The 24,443-nt window shown below is 47.3% G+C and overlaps 1 long non-coding RNA gene across 1 annotated transcript in view; it reads right to left on the minus strand.

Annotated features, from left to right (window-relative positions):
• The window catches only part of LOC309854573, a 46,457-nt gene extending 42,387 nt beyond the window's left edge, over positions 1-4,070 (minus strand). The window contains exon 1 of the long non-coding RNA XR_014306300.1: positions 4,003-4,070. This is a non-coding gene — a long non-coding RNA (uncharacterized lncRNA). The remainder of the gene's footprint in view (positions 1-4,002) is intronic.
• Between the last annotated feature and the right edge of the window lie 20,373 nt (positions 4,071-24,443).

The following is a 24,443-nucleotide window of genomic DNA, read 5'->3' on the forward strand; positions in this document are numbered from 1 at the left end:
CTTGAAATGTTCAGTCCTACCTTCCATTCTCCAGAGAGTGTGGAGAAGGGCTGGAGATGGAATTAGTAATTCCCCATGCCTATATGAGGAAGCCTCCATGAAAATCCCAGTAGCACTGGGTTCAGAGGCTACCAGGTCAATGACCATATCTACACAGCTTGCCTTATGCATCTCCTCCCTTGGCTGCTCATTTGAATCCTTCATCACATGCTTTAATAAACTGGTAAATGTAAGTCACTGTTCTCATGAGTTCCATGAGCCACTCTAGACGAGGGGAAGCTGTGACCTATAGCCCATCAACCAGGTGATAACCTGTGGATGTATAACTGACAATTTTTTAAAGATTGTATTTATTTATTTGTCAGAGAGAGACACAGAGAGAGAGGGGGAACGCAAGCAGGGGGAGCTGCAGAGGGAGAAGGGAGAAGAAGTTTCCCTGCCGGGCAGAGAGCCTGATGCAGGGCTTGAACCCAGGACCCTAGTATCATGACCTGAGCTGAAGGCAGATGCTCAATGACGGAGCCACCCAGGCACCCCTGTGATTGACTTTTGAAAGGAAGGCAGGTCTTACAGAACAGATCCCTTGACCTGAAGTATCTGATGTTATCTTCGGGTAGATTGTGTTAGAATGCAGGTAAACTCAAAGTCACCCAGCTGATGTTTCAGAATGTTGCCTGGCGGTAAGAACATGAGAAGAAGGAACACACAGGAGGAAGGACTGGGTTTTTACTCTGCAGCACCTAATTTCCTGCATCCCATCCCTTCCCAACAACAACATCTTGAGCGGTTTCTGCGTCTCTGCCTAAAATCACAACAGCAAACCCATATTTAACCATATCACCTCGATAGGCTGGAACGTACTGATTTATTTGAAAAGAATACATTTGGGGACAAACGTTCCCACTGATCATCTAAGACGCAAATTCCTCGCTCATCATTTCCATTTGCATCTGCCTTGACGGTCAGGTTCTGAAAAGCATGTCAAATGATTTTTGTTATTACATATTCTGATAGGGCCCTCATCTTCAGCTTCCCTCTTAAGTTGCAGGCATGATGCTAAGTACTGTAGAAAAGTGATCTGATTCCATCTTTACCACAACCCAGTGGGGAAGAGACAATGTTAGCTTTTAGAGGACAAAATGAGTCATAGAAGTTCAATTCCTTGACTAGGGTCATGAAAATAACAAATGGTGGAATAGTGGTTGAGTACAAAATTTCCCATAATGACCCCACTGCTGCTTCTGACTTCTGTGAGGACCAGATGACCCCCTACGCCCTCCTTCCCCCCACTACTTCAATATGCCATTAGTCTTTAATAATCTGGTTGGGGGGCATTGAGCAAAGTCAGATTTTGAGGCTAGGAAAGTACCGTTTGTATACTTTACATTTTATCTGATGTTCACAATTTCTGACAGGTGACCCATTTTCTCAATCAGGGATACAATTATGAAATGAACATGTGCTTAAGAGAACAGTCCCAGCTTGCACATCCTCCCTAGATTAGCCAGAAGATGACTGTCCCCTTTGCAAATGCACAAGGTGCAAGTGGGTATGGGGAAGGTCTTCCCCGGATAAACCTGTATATTATCTGAAACACTTCTCTGCTGACTCTCAATTCTGTCCAGGCTCTGGGGTCCCATCACTAAAAAGCTCTGAGTTCCTTCACTATCCATCTGAGCAATGCTAAGAGTGGAATGCCACATATTCATTTAATAAACATTTATGAGCACTTCCTGTGGGACAGGCACTGTGCTTGCAAGCAGACATGCTCTTGAAATTGTTGGTGGGAATGCAAGCTGGTGCAGCCACTCTGGAAAACAGCATGGAGGTTCCTCAGAATGTTGAAAATAGAACTGCCCTATGACCCAGCAATTGCACTATTGGGTATTTACCCTAAAGATACAAATGTAGTGATCCAAAGGGGCACATGCACCCGAATGTTTATAGCAGCAATGTCCACAATAGCCAAACTATGGAAAGAACCTAGATGTCCATCAACAGATGAATGGATCAAGAAGATGTGGTATATATACACAATGGAATACTATGCAGCCATCAAAAGAAATGAAATCTTGCCATTTGCGACAACATGGATGGAACTAGAGCATATCATGCTTAGCAAAATAAGTCAAGCAGAGAAAGACAACTATCATATGATCTCCCTGATATGAGGAAGTGGTGATGCAACATGGAGGCTTAAGTGGGTAGGAGAAGAATAAATGAAACAAGATGGGATTGGGAGGGAGACAAACCATAAGTGACTCTTAATCTCACAAAACAAACTGAGGGTTGCTGGGGGGAGGGGGTTTGGGAGAAGGGGGTGGGATTATGGACATTGGGGAGGGTATGTGCTTTGGTGAGTGCTGTGAAGTGTGTAAACCTGGTGATTCACAGACCTGTACCCCTGGGGATAAAAATATATGTTTATAAAAAATAAAAAATTAAAAAAAAAAAAAAGAAATGGGGGAGAGACCATATTCATGGATGGTCAAGAACACCTCTTATATGCCATCTGGTCTGCGCCTCTATGGGTCTCAAAATCTTTCATGGGAGACGTAGTTAATGAGATGTTGGGCTTTTCCCTTCCTAGAATGAATGAGAAGCCCATTGTTGGGGGCCGAATATCTTCGGTCCTTCTAAATTCATACACTGAAGCCCCCAGTGAGGCTGCATTTTGGAGATGAGGCTTTCAAGGAAGTAGTTAAAGTTAAATGCTCATAAGGTTGGAGACCTGATTCCATCAGATCAGTACCTTGCTTCCTGGCAGGAAAACTAGAGAGGACACTTTCTATTCTTCTCCTGTGACCATGCCAGCCCTGGGTTTTCAGGGAATCAGCTCAGAATCTATAAGGAATTCATACATGAGAAAGGAATTAGACTGTCTGAGACAGGAGAGGGTCTAGGTAGCTGGTTTTATCTTCTATCCCTGAGAGGATAAGGCTGGGCTAATCCGGAAGGTGGAGAAGGGATTGCAGCCTCCTCCCCAGTGTCCCTCCTTCCAAGTTTCAGCTCCACCCGGACAAGCCCTGGATGTTCTGGGGGACACTCTGGCCTGACTGTCTCCAATTCTCCCTACTTATCCACTCACCAACACCAACAGCAAGGAGACCGTTTTTTGTCAAAAATGTCTAAATGCTCTCTGCCACCTTCTACTTCCTCTCCTTATTCTCAAACTCTGTTTTTTTTTTTAAACTCTGCTTTTTTTGTTGCTAAACAGTCAAGAATTGAATGTACCTTTACTGCTCCCTTATAATGTGATGTGGGGGAGAACAGTAACTCCTTTTCATTCAGCACCTCCCACCCAGGAACTGGGTTTTCTCACTGTTCTCCTGTGTACAAAAGTTGAGGTCAAGTATCAATACCAAACGTTTTGACATTTCTACTGGTGGGGCTGGGGGTGGGCAGGGTTCTGATGAGTTGATCGAGTGGAACACCACCCTGCCTAAAACACCTAGAGCAGTTTTGACGTCCCCGACCAACACCAACAAACCGAAAACCGGAATTTGCCGATTTCCAAGTAGTAAATTTGGAGGTCAAACATTCCCACTGACTTTTCATTCCCTTGAACTTATTCTTCCATGTGTGAGTGAGGAGTCCCTAGGGTGTGCCACATTAGGGACATCAGTTGTTTTATTTGGCCTCAGTTTCCCCCAGCTGTGGCTACTCTTCTAGAGCTCTGTTGTCCAATATGGTAGCCTCTGGTCTCACCTGGCTGCTTAAATGAGTTGAAATTTAAAGAAACTAAAAATCCAGTTCCTCAGCAGCCCTTGCTTCATTTCGTGTGGCTGGAGGTTACCGAACTTGACGACACAGCTGTATAATATTTCTGTCATCACAGAAAGGTCGGTCGCACAGCGCTGGAGCTCTAGAAAGGACCACAGCAGAGATTCCTATAGAGGCGAGTCTGGCCCGTACTAATAGCAAAGGTTTGGGCTCAGACAAAGTTGCATTCAAACTCTGTGCCACCCGTCTCCGCTATGTGACCTTGGCCACGTTGCTTACCTTTTCTGAGCTTCAAGTCCTCGTCGGCAGTATGGCGAGAAGGACATTCAGAGGGTAAACCGTGACAGCTCCATGAGACTGCATATGCAAAGGGCTAACCTCGGACTTCCACACCTGCAGCCTCCATTCTTCGTAGTTCAAGTGCATCGTGGAAAAAGGCAGAGCAGGTCAGAGGAACCCGGAGGCTAAATGCCAGGGCCTTCCCTGGGCCACGTGTCCCGTCTAAGGTGGATTGGCTGCTGAAGGTCATTTAGCAATGAGCCTCCCTGCTCCGGCTGGCTTTCTCGGGCAAGTCGATTTGAGAACTTTCATTTCTGAAAGGTAAACAGTACGGAAGCTCAGCAACCTGGCACTTCCTCTGGGTGGGAATGCCCACTGGCAGCAGAGCTAGGAACTTGGGATTTGCACAGAGCATCCAAGCGAGGATGAAGACGTAAAGAAAAAGCCATTAAAGCTAGTGTATGACTATGGAGTTTGTGTTCCCTTTAAACACATCTGACTTTTAGGATTCATCAGTCACTCCTTCAGCCAACGTTTGCTTTTGCATTTGTGGCATGCTTGCCCGAAGCCAGTGGAAGTTTCTGAAGTTGCATGTGTGTGAGGGGTGGGAAGGCAGGTGGGTGGGTGAGTGGAACAGTGGGTTGGGGGTAGGTAGGCTTCGGCCATTAGCTGAGGCCAGGAAGAGGCTTGGCCACTTGCTGATTTGTAATATGAGGAGACACAATGATAGCAACCTCACGTGTCAGACTCTAGGTGCTTGAGAATAGGACAGGAACACCATGTGAGTGTCAGCAGACCTCGATTTTGTTCCCTGGATGACTGCACCTGTACCTGGCCCCCAGAATACCATCATTCAGACTTTTCATGCTGTGGACAGGGACATCTATAAAATGAGGCTAATGGTTTCCGATCAGCCTCTCATAGGTTTCCGTTGACAATCAAATGAAGTCCTATGTGTGAGGTGCTTTGGAACTGTGGTCTTTCCCTCCAGCAATGCCCTTCCACTCTCTTTCCCTCTGCCTCTGCCTCCAGAGGATAAGTTCCCTGAAGGCAAGTACGTTGATTTTTCCTTTAGTACTTTTGCAGATACTGTTTGTATTGCTGTATTATCCAGTGCCGTAGAGCCAGACAGCTTATCAGGACAAAGCCCATCATGATAGCTCTGTCCCCTGCCTGGGTTTCCTTGCACCTAGGGACTGACCAGTGATTTTGTCTTGACCAAGGTGATGTAAAGGGGACCTGGCTTAGAGAAAGTGATGTGGAGAAGGTTTATGCCTTCTTGATGAAAATATCCTAACAGCCCACTGAGCCTATCTCCTTCTTCCTGACTTGGGTTGGGAGCTATGGCTGGAACTTCAGCAGCCACCTTGAGGTCATGAAGCTCAGCTGACAGCAGAAACAGCATCCCAAATACTACAGAGCGTATTCGCTGATACCAGTAATTATCTGACTGCAGCCTTCTTGATAACAAACGAAAACAAAACCCTTCTTTACTCAAGGCACTTTTGTCCAGGTTCCTGTTACTGGGAGCAGAAAATCGTCTTAATTGACATAAAACTCCATCTTGGCACCTGTCAAGAACTGGCCAAAAATGTTTTTGGAAGAATGACTAGATAAGTATCTGAATGGACACACAAGTCATTAATCTTTATCCCTCTGTAGCACTTAGCTCTGAGCCCGACATCCAATAAGCCCATGATAAATATTTGTTGAATTCAATTGCAGAACCCAAAGTTATCATTTAGCACATTGAGGAAGGGAGCCAGAAATACTTCTCTGAATAACCCAACTGCCCTTTTAAATAACACAACAAAAACTGCCAGATCTCGGAGTTGGAGGAAATAGGAAATTGAGAACATCTAGTACCCAAAAGCGCTGCTCCAATTTAGAAAGCCTAAAATAATACCACTCATCACTCTTGTCTCCTGGCAAAGTACAAATTAGTGGCTTGGAAAATTCCCCCAGGCTGGAGGGTGACACAGACATTCGTCGGCATAGGAAAAGCCCTCATGGCCTGCTACCAGGAGGTCTGCTTTCCAGGGAGTATTTACTCAGACTCCCCAATGTCCAGAAAATCACGGGGCACCCAATTTAAAACCATCGCCATGAAAAGTCAGCTTTAATAAAGCTCAGAAGGTCAGAGCATTCCCACTGCAGACAGAGGCTGCTCCCTGCAGCTCGCCTGCATGCCAGCACCAAGCATGAAGGAGTCCATAAGGACAAAGGGGCATTGCCTGTAATCTCTCCCCTCTTAGCCAGTTCCCTACCTTCAGCAGAAGAGACTCAGGCTCACCTCGCCTTCCGCGGAAATAGCTCTGCAGACCGCCTCCCTCCAGGAAGCATCATGTCTGGTCTGCTTGGGCCCCCAGCGAGAGAGGAGGATGGGAAAAACACCAGGCAGAGTACTGCACATGAATTATTAATTCTTATCAGCATATGAAAATACTCTCGGTGACAAGCGCTGCCGAAAGATCGCTCGTGGCAGCCGGGCCCACGTGCATGGAGTCGGCTAGCCGCCTCTATGCATGGAAACTAAGCATATGTTCAAATACAGCGGCGACGATTACAGAGTGGCTACTCTGCCCCAGATGCGGTGTTCCGCAGGTAGGCACAGAGGCAGAGATGGGTTGTACACCCACCTGGGCTGGGGTCGGACCCACGGGATTCTGATGCCGGCCAAACCATGTGTTAATTCGTTCCTTCTATGATCCAGTTTTCACATCGATAAAATGCCTTTGGTAGTATTTAAGCCCAAAGACTAGCTGTGGCTATTAAATAAAACAATGTAGCTAAATGCATTGCTGAGCTAAATGCATCATTGTGGAATGATACATATGATACATATCACACAGACACAGCTCTCTACCCTGCTCCTCTGGGAAGAGGAAACTGAGTCCCGGAGGGGAAATCAGCAAGAGACAGGGCTAGCAAACTGTCAGAACCCTGCCCTTACAGCCTGGGTTCCCTGTCTGGGGGTTGCCTCTCAGGAAGCTGGGGTTCAGCAGAGACCCAGGCAGGGAGAAAGTCTTACAGAGCCAGCACTCTACAGCATCTTTGCGGTTCCTACACTCCCCTTCCTCATCCCCAGTGCAAGGCTTAGTTCCAGATCTGACACCAGAACTCAGGAACGTCTTGCCTCTTCCGGGAGGGCTCCTTAGGGCGAAGGAGCTGGCAGACCCAGATCAAGTAGCAATTCAAAAGGACCTCAGGGACTACCAGCCCCGGATTCATTAAGACCTAATGAAAACCTGTCAGGAGGCTCAGCACGGGCACTTATGAGCTGTTTGTTCTTTTTCCTTTGTGCCAGCCTTTTATAGGATCCTGTGTCTGGAAAGCCCAGGGTCAGAGACGGCGGCCTACAGGCTGGGGCGACCACAGCCACAGCTAGACTGTGTGGTCTGATGTGCAGGTGTGAGTTCAGGGCAGTCCTTAAAAAGATAGAATACAGGTCACTGGGGCCAAGGTGACCCATGCTAAGATGACTGTGACTGGTGAGCACCTACCAAACAGCGGAAGGATCCGTTTAGACTGTGGACAACCGAGAGATGAGGGGGGAAAGAGAGAGGTGGGTGGTAAGAAGGATCTAGCACTTGTTCTGCATCAGTTCTGTGAATAAGTCCAGGAGTACTGGTCACCCCATTCCTGCCCAAGCACCACAAGCATCCCCACTACAAGACCCCTGAACCTCTTAAAGATCTTTAGACGAGTCCAGTGTAGTGGACATTTGTAGAGTTCGTGGCTGTGCCATGTCCGTTTCGCCTTTGGTATTGGCATCTTGACTTCCTTTTGGGAAACCGCTTCCCTCCCCTGAGATACAGGATGGAGAAGCCAAGAAGCAGAGATGTGGCACCTGAGCAGGACCACTCGGACACTCTGCGACAGAACGTGGATCTTGAGTTGTGACCACATGCATGAAGGTGATAACAACGCTTGGTTATTCCAGAAGCTGTGTTCTGGTGGGGCTATCAAAATCCATGCTCCCTAGACCCTATAAGAGACACTATACAGTACACAAAAGAGGCCAGGCCAGGAGGCAAGGGTGGTTATGATGGGCAGGGACTTGGAAGGAGCAAGACCAGGATACGGATGACCAGGCAGTTGGTGGAAGACATAGGTGGGATGGAACTTTTACAGGGGCTGGTATATGAGAATATTTGTACCCAGTGTAAATGCTCACCAGAAAGTCCCCTCTGCTGAGGATGGGTAGAGGGACTCTTCCTTCAATACCAGTTACCCAATACCAAGAACAGAAACTAGCAATCAAAATGGCAGCTATTAAAATGGCAGCCTTAGCTAACTAAGGCTGGAGGGTAGGAAAAGGCTCAGCAAAATGTACTTCCTCTCACCATGGCCCTCCTGTCCCCTATTGTCACTCTAGAATGACCAGCATGCTGGTCAGTAACCAACTGTGGACACGAGGAAGCACCAATACAATACAATGCCTCTGGGAGGTCATCCAGCTACCCTAGGGTGGGTCAGTGACACCGAGCCACTCCTGTCACAGGGGCCTGTGCAATTTGTCCTGTTGGAACAGACCTCCATTCTGGGTTTGTTTGCGTCCCCTCTCTGGCTTGTCAGGCCTCTGCCAGCACCGTCATCCATCAAGTTACTGAATATGTTATTCACCATCTCACACAACATTGCTCCTGACCAAAGAATGTACTCCCCAGGCAGAGAAGAAAGGCAATGAGCTAATGTCTATGCAGTCCACTCTTCTCATGAGTCCTGTGAGCCAGGAGCTTCTGACTTCACAGCTTGGTGGGCTGGCTCCGCTGATGGCCCAGTCCCGGTGCCGGGTGGAAGACAAGACCTTCAAAGCTGGGTGCACCGCGGTCCAGAACCACAGAGGGGAAGAGGTGAGGGGCATCTCCCATGAACATACCTGATGACCCACTTGTAAGCATTGTCCTACCCATACCCATGACTCTGACATTCCTAGGATTGAATGTGGAATTGGAAGCAGAAACTGCCACCCAGATATTTCCTGCTTCTCATTTCCCTGGGACAAAAGTGGTTTCCCTGTTGACTGGGGCGACTGACCAGAATATAAAGGGAAATTGGACCATATTACACAGTGGTGAATAGGAAAAGTACAGACAGAACTTGGGGCATTCCCAGGACAGTCACAGCATCCTGACCTATGACAAAGATTCATGGGAGATGCCAGCTAATCTGTAAGGGCTTAGAGCCCCAGGATACACAGTTGGGTCTTTATAAGACCCAAGACTCTGCCAAGAGCCATCCTTCCGCTCCCCGCTGCCACCATTGTTTGTGGTGCTGGGACAATGCAAGGGAAGGTTGAATGGGTACTGGAAGAGGGAAACATTATAGATTGGTGGGACATCAGCTATGGCCCCATGAAAAGTTGATTGATTGATTGATTGATTGATTCATTCATTCATTCAACAAACATTGACTGAGCAACTCCTATGTGCCAAGCACAGTCTGGACCAAGGGGAAAGTAATGAATGAAACAGACAAAATTCCCTTCCATCATAGAGTGTGAGTTGGAGGAGGGTGTAAGCCTTGTGGTCAGGGCCAGCATCCTTGAAGAGGCGAAATTTGAACAAGGACATCAGGGGCTTGAAAAATGAGCAAGATATGTGGGTTTTTCCAAGTTGAAGTGATGACAGGTGCACAGAAGTACGAGCAGCCCTGTAGGAAGAGTGAAGGGGTCAGGGTGGCTGGAGTAGAGTGAGCATGAGGAATGGGGTCACAGAGGCCAGATCATGGATACTCCACAGGCACGAGGATGAGTCTGGTCTCCAGTAGAGACTTCTGGAAGCCACTGGGGGTTAGGGCAGGATGACATATATTGTTTCAACAGGTTCACCCTGGCTGTTGTGTTGAGAGTAGACTGTAGCAGAGCAAGAGAAGGACAGGAAGGCTCGTTGGGAGGTCATGGCGGCAATCTTAGCAACAGCCAGTGGTGTTTGTAACAGGATTTTAGAACAGGGAAGGGACACGGAGTGGTTGGATTCCATGTGTATTTTTGAAAGTAAAACCAATGAGACTTGCAGACAGATTTATACAGAATGAGAACAAAAAAGCGAGGATTAAGGAAGTCCCCAAGGTTTCTGGCCAGAGTCACAGGGATGGAAAAACTGTGCAGGTCAAAGGAGAAGATCTAGAGCTCGTTTTGGACACCTGAAGGCCAACATAGAGACATGCAGGTGGGCATAGGGCAGAGCAGGTTGCCGATGTTAAATATGCATTTTTGTATTTTAATGAATTTCCCTTCACTTTCCTCTTCTGTTTGCCTCACCTGGTATGTAGGCTGGGTGGGTGGTAGTTAAATTAACCATCTACTTCGTAGACTGCAAAACATCTAGCTGGGCTCTAGCCATGGAGCTGGAGGCTGATCGATAAGAGTTTCATTTGCTCCTTTTTGGTAAAGGGGTGGGAGTGTTTTGGGTTGTATCTGGAACATAGAACAGTGAGTGAAGGTGTTTCGAGAAGTACGTGTGAGGGAGAAGAGTGGCTGTAGACACTTCACTGCAGTGAACAAGTGTTAGCTTCTAGCTTTTCAGCACCCATCCCCCCTTCCTCCTGCTTCCTTCCGGGGAATAACTTTTTCCAAGTTACGAACCTCAAGTCTCTCTTCTGTGTCATGAGGATGATGATAGTGCCTGGGACCACATCCCAGGTCTGCAAATTCCAGTTCTGGGGACCTTGGACCAGACTCCCAGTCTCCATCTTGAAAATGAGGATCATAATACTTTGGTGAGACCCAAACTGCAACCGGCCAACCATGGTCCGTGTGTGGAGCATTGATCTGGCTTGGCTTTCCCTCTGGAATCGGATTTACTTTTCATATCCCCAACGGACAAAGCTCTCAGCCCTGAATCCAGTCTAGTGGCTTGGGGTCTTGTCCTTTTGACCTCATCCCAATAAGAGTTTTTCCATCCAACCAATGTAGGGTTAAGCCTTAACTGCTGTTCTTTATTGGAATTCACTTTCTTGGAAGGGTCCCAAAGGATCAGGGCAAAGGGAGCTATGGAGTCAAAGCTTATGCCTGGAAAGAGTTAGGCTGGTCAGACACATATCCTGAGAGCTGGGAAGTCCAAACTCTCAGGCGAGCAAAGTAAACCTGGGTGGGTAGCTGGAGCCCAAGAATGACCAAAGGGCTTACGATCTGGGGAGAATGAGTCAGGGGTATCCAGATGGTGGGTTCATGGGAGGTCCATGGGGATACATGCCAGAGAGAGAAGCAGGGAGATGTTCCTCCTGGCTGGCCTTACTCTTCTTGACACTGAGTTACATGGATAATCTGGATCCATTTCAGTGCCCAGACACAGTAGACGCCCATTGTCTCCACTGGAGTGGTTCTCCTGGGTCTAACATTTTGACAGTTCTCTGATGGTATCATGTTTCCTACAGCCTCAGAAGCCACATACCCCTACTCAGGTCCCTCTGCACCTCGACCTTTATGGCACCGCGACCACCATCAGCCATGCTCTTCGCCCAAGGAGTCTTGAAGTCTTGGCATCGGCTGCCGGGGAGGCCAGTGTCTCCCTGTCCCTGGGCCGTAGTGGCCCTAGCTCAGTGTTCTCCTTACTGTCCCTCCCTCATCCCCTTGGAAATGAACCATGGCTGTCAATTTCCTGTCCAGAGTGACTTTCAGAGACGTGCTGGGGAGCCTTTTATTGAAGTCGGGAAATTGGAAAGCGTCTCAATTTCTCTTGCACCAAGATTTTATTATTTCCTTTGAAGTGAATTTTCAAATACACCAGACAAGTCTCTGCTCAAACGGAATTAGGAAAATGCATGTAGAAATCAAAAAGAGGGTTTTTTTGGCTTCTCCCGTTGTGTTTCCTCCCAGCCCTTGCTTGCCTGTCTTGCACTGGTTGATGGTAAGCTCACCTCTATGTATGACTAAGAGGATGGCTCAACAGAACACCCAAACCCCAGGGGAAAAATCACCCCAAGATTTTTAAGGACTTTTATTTCGTTCACTAATTTTAGCTGTTTATCCCTCAGAGATTGTCATCATCTTCACTAAATGCTGCTTCTTTTTATTAACATTTTCCTCTGTGTTCTGTGATGAGCGTGTAGTCCATTTATAATAAAACAACAAGCGACTTTAATCATATACCGTAAGCCTCGGCTATGTAGAATGGAATAAAGAAATAATCATCTTGGACTTGGAAGTGACATTTTGGGTTATCAAGAATCCTTCTGTGGCACCTGTGACAGATAAGGATCCTTTCAAAGGAAACTCTAAGAGGTCAGAGTCAGGGGATTTTCTTTTGCCATGACTAGCCTTCTGGGTCTAATTAGAAAATGCCTCTCTGACAGGGTCAGCCCCACAGGGGCTGGTCTTAACCCCTACCACCTGGGGATGCCACAGGGGAAGCCAAGTAGGACTGGGTCTGATTGATCCAGAATGCCCCTCAGCAGCCACAGCCTCAGTATCCAGGGGCATCTGGGACAAAAGAAAAGAACCTGTACCAGACCCAGGATGTGGTCCTCTGTCGTCCGGAAGTCATCATTCTTCCTACGCACCTAGCCTGCCCAGCATCTGCAGACCAGAGCCCTGGCTTCTGCTTGCATTCCACTCTATTATCCCCAGCCACCCTGATTCATCCCTTACCCTTTTTTGGGGGTCTCTGAGCTCTTTCTGAGATGCCAGCCCACTGAAATGAGATCTCCATGCCTCCCTGGCTCCTAGAGTCTTTGCAGCGCTCAAAGTCGATCCATTCCTGGAAGCTTGTTGGGTCTTTCTGTGAATGAAGACAACTCACCTAATTTGGACCCACTCTACCTGATCTCATGTGTACATATGTTCCCCTTTCTGGAAGCTGGTACAGATGCTGCTGGTACGGGTGTCTGCTCAACCACACCCGAGTCCACCATCACCTCAACTTCTAGACATTGGCAAACTTCTGACATTGGCTCAATCTCTGTGACATCTGGGTGCAGCCTGGTGACCAATCTTGGCTTCCCGTCCTCCCTACAGACCCTCAACAGTCAGCCATTCTCCCCCTGCATGCCTCAGGCACACGTTTAACTTGTCAGATGTGTGCACACAAAATCTGATCTAGCCCGGTCAGTGGCTCTTCAGTGTTGACATGGGGCATAGGTAATCTACATGTCTCATGTTCCATGGATGAACACAGAGGTAGCAAGCCCTCCAAGATTTTGTGGGGGCTCAGCTGTTAGCAATTCCAGACCTAATCCCTGCCCAAGAATGAGAGAGCTTTCATGGTGCCTGGAACAGGGACTTTTTGCCTTCCAGTCAGAGACATTGCAATCCAGCCTTTGGTGAGGATAACTGATGCTCTTTCGAGCTCGTTCATCGCTACCAAACTCCTGACTCAGCCCACCTGTCATCATTTCTTGAGAAGTCAGCATTTTAGCCCTGGGCTTGTTACAGCTCCGGTGTATTCAGGAAACTCCATCCTACACAAGAAAAGGAAACTATTCCTCAGTTGAAGAAGCAGAGTCCTTTGGTCCCCCCTTAACGGCATCTAGCTCAAAGATAATTAATGGAAGAAGGGCAGGGCAAAGTTTAGGAACCCTTTATCCCTGGATAATCATCTAAATAATTCTTTCTCTTTAGATGAGACGGTTCAGGTGGCAACAGGTCAGGAAATCCCACAGAGTCCTCCAGCTTACGTCAAGGGGAAGCCCGATGTCCTTGGGAGGAAGAACTTGCGTTCACTCTCCGGAGGAAAAACTACACTTAAAATCCCCACGGGACCCACATCTTTCACACTCTCCATAGTGGGCATGTTTTATTAAACAAGAGCTAGAACTTGGCTGTGGTTGAGTTCATATACAGGCTGGGAAGCACCGGTTCACCGAGATGGGTCTAATGAGCCCGCCCTGTGCCGTCAGGACACCAGCAGGGCAGAGTTCTGGGAAGCAGACGCCACGCAACATTACCATTCCAGCTTCCTGCAGACCTCCGTGCGCTGGCACTTACAAAGAAAACTAACCATCATTTTTGTAGGTGAAAATGCTTTCGAAGGGGATGCTTTGTTTTATTATCTCCGCTATAGACCAGTGTATCTGCCTGGTCTTTGTTTGTGATAAAAATCTCACAACTTTTTTCTATCTGATAAGTCGCCTTTAATCTAATCCACAGTGGCTTGATTTGATGGAGAGCTAGTGAAAAGCCAGGGATTACGATACAAGGAAAACATCGACTCAGAACTGACCAGCACTAGATATTGTCTCAAGCACAAGGATCATACCTCATAGCCCAGCATTCAACACGCTCCATGACCTGCCTCTGGCCAACCTTTCCCACCATACTTGTCTTCCATACTTGTATTTTGTATTTTGAGGCATCTATTATTTTATTCACCTCTTGCATGGGAATTTAAAACTTGATCCAGATTCTGGGAGGTGTGTGATTGGGAGAATGGCACCATGCTTCCCACCAGGAGGAGATAGATCGTCTAGAAGAATGAAAACGACAAGCTAAGGGATTCAGAGACAGAGGTGGTCACAGCGAGTCCTGGTGATTTTCAAGTCACTTGTCCCATGCGTCATCACGACTAGCTGTTCCCCTCCTGGTCCTACAAGTTTGTGAGCCTTTCTCTTAATTGCCATTGTTACTGAAGCTATGACAGGTTGGTATTTTAGTCATTTGTAACCAAAATAATTCCAACTAGACACATGATACGGGCTTTTCCTCCTTTGCCTGCCCCTATAGGTATCTGTGAATCCATTCCCTTATCTCTAACACACAGCATCCTCCCTTTCTTTCAAGACCGAATTTAAACGCCAAAATCTTAATTAAAAATGGCGGCCGATATTCCCAGCTGAAGTGATCACACTTTCTCTGCTCTCCTGCACTGACCTCTTCTCCCTTATAATAAAACCATATATGTAACGTGTCTGATCTTACTTCTTATCCTCCATTAATTGCAAAATTTTCTGAGGCCAGAGACTGTATGATCATTGGTTTGTTAGATCCTATGGTATTTAGACCTGGATAGTCATGTGAGAAGAAATACTCACTTAGCTTTTTTTTTTTTTTTGAGTTGTATCTACCTCAGATTCTTGTAGGTCATGGGAGCGGAGTTCCAGAAGGAATTAAATTTCTTAAACAAGCAAATTCCATGCAACCACACTCTATTCTAAGCATGAGTTTCAGGTTCCTGGAATAGGCACTTTACCCACCCCAAGACCTCTTGACCCACAGTTCCTAGTCTTTGCTCAAAACAGGTAGGCAAACATTACTATTTCTGCAAAGCAGCCCTGCCCAAGGGGACCTCCCTTCTCTTTGAGCCACTGGGAAGGTCATGGGATGATGTTGTTGGGGGGCCATCCAAAGAGGACCCCCTCACTGAATTTTGAGCCAGGATCAGAACACAGCATCAACCTAGGATCTGGAAACTAACAAGAACCAGCAGGGATTGCGACCCTATAGGATCCCACAGGCATTGCGACCCTAAGAGGTCATCCAGAGTGCAGAGCCTGAGACATCACTGGTGTAGACCGAACATAGCTCTTGTGTTTAATTGTGTTACTTAGTCTTGGAATGGCCCATTCCAACCCTTCTTCCCTGTCTACTGAAATTTTTTTTTTATCTTTCAGGACACTCTCAAAACCCCTCCCTTAAGCTCTCCCTCTGCCCCCACCACTGGGGGTATTTCATGCTCTTCTGCCCCCCACCCCCGCCCCACCTGTTCCCCACTCTTACAGCCCTTAGTGATTAAGGCCATGAGTCTGCTTGGCTTCATGCCTGTTACTTCCTCCCCAAGTAACACACAGGCTGGAGTTCGTTCTTTGTGGTGTCCTACCTCGCTGCATGGAGCCTGGCACAGATTAGGTTCTCAGTCAATATTTATTGTCGGTATCATCCCGTAATTAGATGATGACAACAGGAAATATTTATCTTCTCGCATCGAGGTAAAACTGAACCTGATTAAGCCAGGCAGTTAGGTGTCTGGGCAACTTCTGTGGCCTTCCAGCAGAGGGACAATTTATAACTGATCTCTGCAAACACTCCCAACACTGGTGCGCGGTTCGCTCAGCGATGATAGGTATTTCGGCTTGGTCGTGTGGTCTGTCAACTGACGTTTGTTTCTCTTGCTGGATTGCAGCATCTGGCGATACTATTATTACCTCTCTTTCTAAACCCCACTGCATGTCACACACGATTAAAAAAAAAATAATAAGCAGAGTGGACGAGCCATAAATGATTGATTAGTTGATTGACTCTGTTCATAAACACTTCCCCGGCTTTCACTAACTGCCAAAGATGCAGGAACGGGCATGCTCTTCTGGAAGGCTCTCAGTCTGGTGAAGCAGACATTGCCTTCAATGGCAGCTTATTGTTTCTGAATGTGAATCACAACAGAGAGAGGTATCGGGCCCAGATGGGAACGAAGCAAGGGAGGAGGCATTCTGCCCCCAGGAAGTGCTTCACACAGGAAGGGACATTTGGGCTTCATTTTGCAAGTGCACCGGCCACTCATACTTGAGGCTGAGGATGTCCAGGGCAAATGTCATGATTCCATGTCTACACTGGGCATGGCTGTGTTCGCCAGCAAAACCAACCCGTAAACCGCCTCACCTGCAACCGAATGGGTCCTGACCCTGAATGGGGCACAAAGAGGCGGAGACAGCCAGCTCCAAACCATCAGCATGCAGGTCCCAGGTCCAGTGGCACAGCTGCAGGAACAGCTGGGCCCTGCTCTGGGTGTTAGAGTCCTCATCTGTAAAGCAGGTGTGGTAATCTCATTCCCATGAAAATGCGAGTTCGAAAGTATTTCGTAGCTCTGTGATAGTCCCTAACAGTTTCCTTCTTTCCTTTGCTCTGGTGCCAGTACTCGACTGTTCTTTAAAGTCCATCCCTTTGTTCCTGTCCTGCAAAATGCTCATGGCTTTCATGTCGAAAGAGAAGCTGGAGTGCCCCTGCTAACCCGAGGAGGGGTGGACAGAGCAGCGGTACAGAAGAAGCAGTTAAAATATAAAATAAGAGCAAGGGGCTGAGCTTGTCCCCTGACTGCCCATCGCCGCTTCCGTTTTTATAGTCCATTAAAACCTACAATCACTGTAATGTTTATGCATTATTGGGGAGATAAATTGCATAATTTTCATTTTGCAATTTAAATGTAATTATGATCTCACTAATGACTAAAACCTGAATTTGCTAGACTATCAGTTTTTCTAACCCTTGCCAAAATTATAGGTAATTACTTAAGGCTTACAATAATTATAAGTCCATCTCTTAAATAATTAATGTGCACTTTCATGGCACAAAACAGCTAGTAATCAAACGACCTCCACTTACACCGCGAACCCGTGCAATTAGGCCTATTGTGTGCCTCTGCGGAAATAGACCCATTTGTGAGGGTCCCCTCTGTTGGTGAGCCGAAGCGCAGGGTTGCTGTGTTTTATAACATCAAATAAGGCAGAATTCCCCTGCCACCACGGGGCTAGGAAAAGAAAGGGATCCACAGGATGGTAGGAATTCAGTATTAAGCTGCATGATGCTCGAGTAGCTGGTGGGAGTTAGGCTGAGAAGGGGAGGGAAAAAGAGGGATGCCTTTCGTGATGGCCCTGGAGAAATGGGTGATGGACTTAGAGGCACCTAAGTGTGTGAGTTTGGGGGGGCTTATCATGCACCTTTTCAGCCCCTCTTCTCTTCTCTAGGGGACGCACCCATTCTTGTCACATAAGCGAGGCAGAATGCCATGCTGGGCTTTGGAAGCATGGGGATAAGTAAGGCAGGGGTTTGAGCCATAAAAGGTATAATCCACTGATGTGTGTTAGGAGACAAGCAAACAGAAACGGAGACTGTATCAGAGAATTACCATGATTTCCCCCTAGCACTGGCCGAGAGAAGGGCATGAGGCCATGAGCAGTGTTTCTGTTTATTATTTCATTCACAAAGAGCTTTAAAGGTTCGGGAGGTGGGAGTGGGCCTGTCAGGAACATTCCAAGGACCTGGAACCCCTCACACGCCCACTTCTGCCCCAGGGTTATGGTTCATGGTGAATGTGATGATGGTGTCTTCATCACAATGCCAGATGTTCTTGATTTAGAAAATGCTGGAAAATAAGTTCCTGGAGTCATCCCCTTGATAGTCTGTGTCCACTGTTTTGCTCCTCAGATCTTCCTGTTCTAATTACACTCAGCATCACTCCTGTCTCCTCTAAGAACTTCTCCAGATGATACAGAACCCCTTGACTTCTCCCTTGTTGGGCGACATTCGTGCTTATTTAAAGGGTGTTGTATTTGTTAATTTTGAGTCAACGTTGCTGGGTCATGGTGCTCAGTATGTGGTGAGACATTATTCTGGATGTTGCAGTGAGGATATTTTCTTAGAAGAGATTAGCCTTTAAATCTGTGAACTTTGGAAAGCAAATTGTTCTTCCTCCTGTGGGTGAGCCTTGTCTAATCAGTTGAAGGTATGCATAGAACAAAGACTGATCTCCCTTGAGCAAGAGGGAATTCTGAAGCAGATGGTCTTTGGACTTGAACTACAATGTCGTCTCTTCTCTGAGTCTTCCACCCTGGGACTTTCCAGCCCACAGTAGCATGATTCAATTCTTTAAAATCTCTCCCTCTCACTCCTCTCTCTCTCTGTATAAATATGTACATTTATATACATGTATAAAAATATACATCCATGTATTTCTAATCATTAATGATAATTATTTATCATTAATAATTCTATAGCATATGAATATACTCTTAGTATTTATTAATATCACAGAATATTTTGTTATTATTATATAATTATAATATCAACATATTATTATACTGATATTCTTGTATTATAGAATTAAATAATCATATAATCCCATTGGTTCAGTTTTTCTGGAAAGCCTGACTCATACAGTTTAATGTCAGTCAACTAGACTGCTGACGATAGTCTCCTGCTCTGGAAGGAGTGGACCCTGTATCTCTAGGGCCTTGCCCTCAACCACCAGAATCCTCTTCAGTAATGACTAGGATGTGCTTAAAATGATGCTGCCCTGGGCGCACATACTCTGCAAAACCAAAATGCTATTAGGATTCGAGGCTTGGGTTGAGTAATCAGCTCACGTAGGGGAATAGTGAAAAACAGTGAGGCAGAAAAGTTTGTCCAGTTCCTGCCTAGACGGACCTGGCTTCATATACCGGTGCTCATGGAGAACCATGGCCTACTTCCATGTGGCACTCATTCCAATGCAATCATTCTTTAAAGATTTATTTATTTATTTGAGAGAATGAAATGGGGTTGGGGAGAACAGAGAGAGAGGGAGAGGAGAAGCAGACTCCCTGCTGAGCCAAACCAAGAATGGAACACACCCAACCAACCGAGCCACCCAGGGACCCCACAATGCGTCAAATTTTTTTAAAAAATATTTTATTTATTTATCTAAGAGAGAGATCAGGAGAGCACTAGAGAGATTAAGAGAGAACAAGCACGAACGGGGGGCAGAAGCAGAGGGAGAAGCAGGCTCCCTGCTTAGTGGGGAGCCTGACATGGGCTTTGATCCCAGGACCCTGGGGTCATGATCTGAGCTGAAGGCAGATGCTTAACTGACTGAGCCACCCAGTCACCCAATGCATCAATTTTTAAGTGTAATATTTATATCTTACCTGTCTCCCAGTGAGTCTCTAAAATTCCAAGAGTGTAGGGGCTAACCCTATTTGTCATTGGCTCAGTGGTTCAATAAATACATTCTGTCTAAATGGTTAATCAATCCCATCATAATGATTAGGCTGAAAATCTATGATAACAACATTTCTTTTTAAGGATGTAATTCAAGCTACCAACCTACCTCTATGACTACCACAATGTCCTTCCCCTCAAACCATTTAAATTCTGGCCAGTCTGGCGATATAAAATGAGAACCCAAAACTTTGGTTTAGGAAGGCCAAGGCCATCTGATCTGCTTTATCTCCTCATCCATACTCTTGTCTCCTACCAAGGGGCTGGGTGGAGTCCAGTCCATGAAAAATGCAGTCTATAGGGACAAAGGTGACCTGGGTCATGAGTGACCGATGGCCCTATATGTGAAAGATACTCTTCCTCAACCATTCCCAGTTAGATCTTCCCCACAGAATAAGGAGGACCTTAAAAACAAAACAAAACAAAACAAAACAAAACAAAACAAAAACAAAAACAAAACATCAGTAGGGGAGCTGTCCAGGAAGGTGGTTTCAGGGGTCCTAACCACAGTCCTGTCTTCCACCTCCATGACAAAAGACATTTCACATGAGTCAAGACACACTTCTCTATGCCAGCGTTGATGGGGTATTTCTAGTCACCCCTCCTTTGGACTTCTGTTAGAATTCACTCTTTCATGTCGTGGCACTTACCTGACTCGGGAGCAGGGTATGAAAACAGAGGGCGGTTGCAGAAACAGTGATGGTTCTCTTTGATTCTGGCTGTCCTGGGAATGATATGGAAATCAAAGTCGATCAGGAGTGGGCCCTGGAAGCTTGACTCTAGGCTGACCCTAAGAGGACCCAGTGCTCAGCTTATGATAACAAGGGGAGACCAGAAAGCCTCCTTCTTGGGATGCCCAAGTTGAGAGGCGATCATTTTATCCTGAAGCAGAGAAAGTGAAATTGAGGACCCTGCTTAGAAGTGACAGAGGGTGGAACCCAAACACCTTTGCTTTATGGACTTCTTTTTATTTATTTATTTATTTGACAGAGATCACAAGGAGGCAGAGAGGCAGGCAGAGAGAGAGGGAAGCAGACTCCCTGCAGAGCAGAGAGCCCGATGCGGGGCTCGATCTCAGGACCCTGGGATCATGACCTGAGCCGAAGGCAGAGGCTTTAACCTACTGAGCCACCCAGGCGCCCCACTTTATAGAATTCTTGATGGATGTGGCATGATAGAGTGGACCTTTTCTCTTAACAACAACAACAACAACAGTATTCACTGATATTCAAGGTGTTAAGGGATTGAATTCCAACCCATGCCCTCCACGCACCGCTGGAGTCCCCCGCGAATGTCATCTTCTCTCTCTCTGGCCTCCCATTTGCAAAAGGAGCGTTGAAAGCCTCTAGTCCTGCAGACTTGGACTCTAAGATCTGCGTCATCGCACTGGGACCTCTGGGAAATGGTGAGAGATTTACATTTCTTAACCATAGTCAGCAGCTTCGTGCAGACACCGTGGCTTCTGCAGCGAGGAGATGTCCTATGTCCCTATCCCCGCCCTGTTAGGGATTTGTGGGATGTTAGCATGTAGGATTGCCTGAAATCATTTTTTTTTTTTTTGAAGAAGCCATCTCATACCATCTCAAAATCCTCCAAAGCAGCTTTGTTTGGATCCCTGACCTCCTCAGCACAGACAGCATTTCACAACAGCTGTTCTCCAAGTATGCTTGACAGATTCTATCTCCTCGGACAAGAGGGCTCCACACTGACCTCCTTCAAGTTTAGGAATCTCTGCAAAGTATCCGTATCTGCGTTGTCACCTTCACGTCCCATCCCCCTCCGGCAAAGGGGCCGACTCAAAGGACAGCACAGACTCTGTTACCAACCATAGCAGGAAGCTTTCCTTCAAGATTCACCAAATTCTCAGCACTCAGCACATCACTCCCCAGTGGGAGTCGGCCCCCCTGAACCCATGATGTGCTGGCGTAACAGACCCAGGGCGCATCACCCTCTGAAGTCAGGAGTGCACACCATCAGCCTGAGTGCTCTACCCCACTCAAACTCAGAACAGAGATTGGAAAACCACTACACTGGCATACCCTGTCCTTGAGCCCTTGGAAGCCTGGCTGAGAGCAGACAGTGGGATCTGGGAACAAATAAGTCACCCCCACTGCAGGAGGTCTTACGTGTGCTCCCTGCTTTCGGATTTCTTCTGTGGATCCTCTAGGGAAACCCAGATTCCTCTGTGGATGATTCCCTCCCCTTTCTCAAACCCAGAGGCTCACGCCTAGCCATGGGCAAGGACACAGACTTCTGTACGAAGGGGAGAAAGTTTGACCCCAACAATGACTTTGGAGTCACATACATTTGGTTCAAATTCTAGCTACAATGTCCTAGGCTCCAAGGTCTTGGGCAAGTTGTCTAGATGTTTCTGGGTCTCAGTTCCCCGGTTTGAGAGATTGGGGTAACTTTCTGCGATTGTTACAAGCATCAGAAATAGCTTTAAAAGGTGAGAGTGTCTGGCACGTAGTAGGCACTTAACACGGGAGAGGAATCGTAATTCCTTCTCTGCGTCAGCACTTCAGGACTGTTTTCAAGTCCTACTTCCCAGCCATCACACAGGGCTCTCGTGGACTGTCCTGATGTGCTCTGACGATCGCCATTTCCTTCCATGTCATGTTGTGCTCTGACACCGCCTTTGCCTTCCGCGTCGTGTTTGTCCTCCCTAACTAAGACGTCGTGGATTGAGTCGGGTTGCATCTCAACTGCAGATTCACCCTCAGACACCTCCTTGACCCTTACTGTGGAACGTACGTGCAGGTCAGGTGTTCTAGCCCTCCCAGGCTTGGTTCCCAGACCCTAGTTCTCTGGGGACTCCGACCACCGGTCTGGTTCCCTTTTTCCAGTAGGGTTTTGTGGCAGTTTCCCACAGTGATGAGTCCAGACCTGAATCTCAGTCCTCTGCCTGCTCCCAGGCACCGCATTTCTTTTCTTAAAAAACAAAACCAAAACCAGCTAATTAACACATCGTGTATTATTAGTTTCAGAGGTAGAGGTCAGTGACTCATTCGTCGCACGTAACACCCAGTGGTCGTTCCATCCGTGCCCTCCATCATGCCCGTCACCCAGTGACCCCATCCTCCAACCCACCTCCCCTCCAGCCTGGCACCCCGTTTCTTTCTTTTAAAGATTTTATTTATTTGACAGAGAAAGACACAGCGAGAGAGGGAACACAAGCAGGGGGAGTCGAGTCCTGCCAAGCAGGGAGCCCGAAGCAGGGGTCCCTGGAATCACGACCCGAGCCGAAGGCAGATGCTTAACAACGGAGCCACCCAGGCACCCCCTGGAACCCCGTTTCTAACCAGACCTTCTCCGCAAGAAGCATGAGCCTATTTCTTGGACTCCCCAGCCATTTCTATTGGTCCAAATCAGACACGACTTCTGGTTGGACATCACCCCAGGTAACTGGCAAGGAGGACCCTGTCTCAAGGTCCCACCACCTATAGAAGAGGTGATGTCAGTACAGACGCTGTTTCCTATGAGCCAGAGCTGAAAACATGTATACGCATTCTTGGTTTCTCTCTCTAGGGGAACCTTTTGGCCAGCTTTGGCCTTATATTTCCCCCTCCTCTTTAAACCCAGAATGCTGACATTGTATATGCTATTTGCAAGCCCAGGAGAAATACGGCATCTCTTGACCATGCAACTTCCCCACTGAAGAAGGCAGTCGTGATTTCTTACCAGGGGAGACCAATATTAAACCTCAGCTGGGTTCTGCAGAAAAGGAGCTGATGATTTCACCGTGCACCTCTATTTATTTTATAAAAGAAGACAGAGCGGGCCGGCTGGGGAAATCTCACGGAATAGACTACTATTCGTTATATAAATGGATGAGATTATTCTCGTGCATACAGCTGGAAAACACGTCTCTTCTGTTCTCTGGGTCTGTTACAGAAATTGTAAGCCAAGACTCCACATTCTCGGAGACATCCTTGTGAGACATCTTCAAAGAATAAAGAAATGTTTCTAGGGACATTGTACTCGAGGGCTTCTGCAAGTGAGCCAGTCCCTTTAAGCAGCGTCTTTGGTTAGCAAAAATAAAGGTTGAGCTTCCCTCGCCCGGCCCTCCATCCTTCACCTGGCTGAAGCTGCGAGGAGAAGGCAAAACCCCTTTGACTCGCAAGGGAGGGCAGCTGCGATGCTAACGATAATTTAGAGAGTGAAGTTTTCAAACAGAAGGATGATCTTCACTGAGGAAAGCTGCCTTGCCCAGTCATTTGTCTTCCGTTTCTCCCCTGAGGCCCACTGCCCCACGCTAACCAACGTGTCCGCGACGCTCCTCCTTTGTGCCACTGTAAGAACCTCTAGCGACCTTGGTGGCGGTCAAGCTTCTCCTCCAGGCTTTGGTTTCCCTCCTGGATGCCTCAAAAGGATGATTCTTTGTCATCGGGGACATATGGTGGTCACCGTGGTGGGCGCGGACATTCCACAACAGATGTCGAGACTCTCTGCACTGCTAGAAAATCAAGGTATGACATCAAGAGAGCTGGCCGAGGAGGGGCCTGGGCTGAGTTCAAGACTAGTTCTGCTGCTGTGCACCCACTCGTTCCCAGGCACCCATCCCCTTTGCCCCCCTTCCCTTCTCCTGCATGGGAGCTGCCACCTTCCTGCCCGATGCCCAGTGAGAAGCTCTTGGTCCAGTGAAACCAAGCATCTTAATGAGGGCACATTAATGATGATTAGATTGGCTAATCTTCATGGCACTTCATGATGACTAGGTTGGCTAATGATGATTAGATTGGCTTGGAATAGCAAGCCAAGCCATTGACTCTCCTTTCTGTGCATTTCACACAGAGGAGGATGATGGAGAATTAAG

Source organism: Mustela nivalis (assembly GCF_964662115.1).
Source record: "Mustela nivalis genome assembly, chromosome: 19".
NCBI classification, from domain to species: Eukaryota; Metazoa; Chordata; class Mammalia; order Carnivora; family Mustelidae; genus Mustela; species Mustela nivalis.